Raw genomic sequence first — 4,099 nt, forward strand, 5'->3', positions numbered from 1 at the left:
CTCAGTTCAGTGGGGTGAGTCAAAGAGGAAAATGCACAAGTGTGGATAGGAATCTGGACGATCTGGGGAGATTTTGTAAAGACATATGGACTTAAATCCCTTACTTTGTATTCTCCAACTTTATGGGGTACCATAGGAGAATATTACAAGCTGTCACTGGGTGAAAAGGCTCTGAATCAGGGAATATACTGACCGGATATTTTTTATGACATGCAGCATATCAGGAGCATCTTTGATCATATCCTGAGTTTTTAAGAATCAGTGAAAATATTGATTTATTTTGACTCCTGATATGCCAATGAGATATCAGGGGTATGCATACCCAAATCACAAGTCACACACACCATTTCTGGATATCTTTGGGTAGGTCTCCACCCTTGGATAGGCTTAGGCTATCATATTAGATAGCCTAGGCCCAAGATCTGCCTAATTAAGTCATGCATGCCCTACGCCCAAAACGTACCATAAAACATCACTGATAGGCTATTTGCCGTTTGATTTCTATCTAATTTCGGGACATTCAAAAATAGACTATTTACAGTGTAAAGACTACCTTTTCAGGTCAAGGCTAGCCTACTTACCTAATTATTTTGGTTATGGTTCAATTTCAATGATATCTTTGAGATTTTATAGTTGCTATAGTCTGTAGGTCTAGCCTACTTTTTATGTATAATATGCATGAGATCTGTTGGAGGAATAAAGTCCACATTTTAAATTATCTGCTTTCCCCTTGTCCCCAATGCTGTCTGCCAAAATGAATTCGGTTCAGCTGGAGTTGCCACATAACAACAATACAAAGTTAAATTTAACAGTAGCCTAAACAATTTGAAGTAGGCCTACATTAAGAAGAATAGCAATAATAAACAACAATTCAATCAATAGCCTATAATGAAAATAAATACATACTATATGCTACAAACCATAACACATAAGAAAGGCTTATTAAACTTGTTAAAGTTGAGCATACTATTTTAACATTACAAGCTTCCTTGCGGGCCAACGTAACAATGGATCAATCATGTTGTAACTTGTCTATAAAACGTGGGTGACTGATAAACCAATGTTGATTTAATTAAGGAACAAGGCTTCAAATGAAATTGACGTCAAACTATATGAGAACCAATAATGTTAATAATCAGAATAGTAGTAATAGCCCACTTGGCTACTATGTTTTGACACTTCTACAAAATCAGTTTGGTAGTCATTTTAATGTAACTAAAATATGCAGGCCTAATAATTTCCACGATTTCTTATGCTTTGCCTCTCGATAAAGCATGCAACACACAGCATACCCATCCCCCACCCCTGACTGACTTTTCAACGAACTCCTTGCCACTGGTGGTGACTTCAACCGTCACTTTTCTGTCATGCATCTGACTGCAAGCTGTAAAAACTCTGCCGCCATCATATCCAAGGTAAGAACTACAGTACTTTTGTATGCCAATTGAAAACTGGAATTAATTAGGAAAATACTGTTTTTAGCATTAATGTTAACCAAAACCGTTTGTTAACCGTCATGTTAGAATCAGCTAACGTTTGCTAGCTTGCGAGCTAACATCGCTAACGTTAGCTGCTAGCTGTTAATGTTAACTTTTCCAATAACTAACTTTACCATTGTGTGGAATATCTGGAATGGTAGTAATATCATATTCAACAATACGTCTGTCTGAGATTTCGTTATGGATGTAAAGTTTTAGTTTGAATGAAATGGCCAAGGCTATCAGGCACGAGTAGGTTAGCTAACCTAGCTATAACTTCTAGAAGCTACATTTATAGTGGCTGCTAATGACTATGCAGGCTAACGTGAACAGGGGGTTGACGTACCTCAATATGATGCCGACAAGTGAAGGGATCTTTAGTTTGTGAAGGGTAACATATAGTGTTATATTAAGCCATCCTTACACCAGAAGACTTGACCAGATTTGGGTAAGATTATTGAAAGATTGTAGTCTTTTGAGTAAAGCTTGAAAGCCAAATCTTGTCAAAGGTTTCTGATGTATGGGTAGTATTAGGCAAAATGTTCTTCATTTCATAGCCCTTATTTGGTTGTACCTGACTTGTGCCAAGGCATGTGTTTATTTAAGATGCATGTGAGGGCATTAGTGCTTCAGTGATAGTCTTTTCACGTTATGTGTAAGCTTATTTTGCAATTTATTCATCTTAATTTCCCTCTGTTCTCTGTTTGCAGGCAGTGAGTTGTGAGGACTGCTTCCCTGACAACACTGAGTGCATTCTGGAATATTCCAAATGTGTGCCACTTCCATACAAAAGAAGTTCAAATCCTGCAAGAGAGTTCACTCACCAGGTAGAGACAGACAGACACACACACACACACGTAGAATAGCAAATAACATTATAATGTGTTTGCATGTATTTGTGTCTGTTGCTGTGTTTAGTTTATCCCCTTTTTTCATGTGTCTGTTTGTTGTTATGACTGTAGTGGGCTCCATCAACAGACCAGGGCAAAGTCGGTCTGTCCTGCTACTACTACATGCTACTTGACTATGTCTGGAAGCCATGGCTGCTGCCCTCAACATGCTGTAAGTGTTTGTGTGTTTTGAATGAGGGCTATGTCACTGTGCACACTCTAATTTGTTTGACAAATGTGCAATGTAATGCATTAATACAGGAACTAATCATCATTATTGTCGTTTTTAATAATAGTCTTGAATTTTGAAGTTTAGCCATGTTTACCATTATGTTGGTGGTAATGTAAATAATGTGTTGAATATATGCCAAACTGAGCATAATCATAATTTAGTTAAATCTTATTTTCTATTTACAGAAACTGAAACCCTCACAAATAAACTGATATCAATAATTGGTGATAACATAACATTGATGGTGATGGTGGCAAGGGTGCCTTCATAAGGTAATTATCATTTTTGTTTGAACACCTGATTGACTTACCAACTTATTTTTTAATGTTTGATTTTTATCTTAATCAACAATAACATAACGTATAGCAATTGCTGTTTTATTTTTTTAGGTGCCATCCAGAAAGTCCCAGCCTGGAGCCAGAGGCTGGCACTGCACGTCAGATGGGGGAGGATCTATGTTAGGCATCAGAAAGGTGGTTTAAGCAAGAAGGAAAGAGCTTCTGCAGACAGTGTTGCAATTAGGTATGATACTTTTGGAAATTGATCTTAATGCCTTAATTAAAAAAATTAGGAAAAATCCAACCTTTAAGGACAGCAATTTTCTTTGTGTATCGTAAATAAATAAGTGTTCCGTAAAGGTTGGATTTTCTCTCTTTTTTTTTTTAAGGCATTAAGATCAGATGATTTTTAAATGTATGTGTATGCTAAGGTTATGTAAACTTATGAGCACAACTGTAATACATATCTCCATTACTTCTAACTATTGCACCTGACGTCTAGGCTGCTATTGTGGGTTTGCTTTTATTTGTCACACAAGCTGAGTTAATTATATTCACGGACAGGGTAAATTGTAACGTATACTTTCTTTCTATTTTTACAGACACCTGACTTTTACTGCCAAAGGGACCATCAGAGCACCTTTCCCTACCATCTATACCAGAAGAGTACGGACAAGGGCCCAAAATGTTTTAAAGGACGTTGCACGCCCAGACCATGGACTGTTTAAACCACTGTGGTCAAGCAGAAGTCTCTGTTCTCACTCGAGGCAGGTCATTGAGAGGGGGCGAGTGTCACTGCGTAAGCCCCCTACTGCAGGCGAGAAAGCCATGTTGATTTGAATATTAATTGATAAATACAATAAAGGCCATGTAACAAATTTTATTGCCTGTCGTACAGTATATTTTTCATGGTAAAGTAAAATAAGTCATTGGGATTTAGCAGGTGTAAGTAAATAATGTAATTAAGTGTATGTAAAATTAATGTGAAATATTATTTAAGTTAAAGATGCACATTAAGCTCAGTGATAGTACATAACCATCTCACATTTAAAATCATTACATAAATCACCATATATAAATCACATGATTAATTTTAAAAATAAAGGCATAAAGCCTATCGAAAAGCAAATAAAGGCATACACATAAATGCCTGCAAAATTAGCTGTGTCTGGCAGTATATGGGCTGTATATGCGTAGTCCCATGTTTGACATATCAGGGGG

General features: G+C 36.8%; 1 long non-coding RNA gene across 1 annotated transcript; it reads left to right on the forward strand.

Annotated features, from left to right (window-relative positions):
• The first annotated feature begins 1,304 nt into the window (after positions 1 to 1,304).
• On the forward strand, positions 1,305 to 3,756 carry LOC125306179. Its single transcript, XR_007195512.1, has 6 exons — positions 1,305 to 1,415; positions 2,189 to 2,305; positions 2,441 to 2,540; positions 2,786 to 2,872; positions 2,990 to 3,122; positions 3,481 to 3,756. It is a non-coding gene; the product is annotated as an uncharacterized LOC125306179 (long non-coding RNA).
• Positions 3,757 to 4,099: the final 343 nt, after the last annotated feature.

This window comes from Alosa alosa, chromosome 13 (assembly GCF_017589495.1).
Source record: "Alosa alosa isolate M-15738 ecotype Scorff River chromosome 13, AALO_Geno_1.1, whole genome shotgun sequence".
In the NCBI taxonomy this organism is placed as follows: domain Eukaryota; kingdom Metazoa; phylum Chordata; class Actinopteri; order Clupeiformes; family Clupeidae; genus Alosa; species Alosa alosa.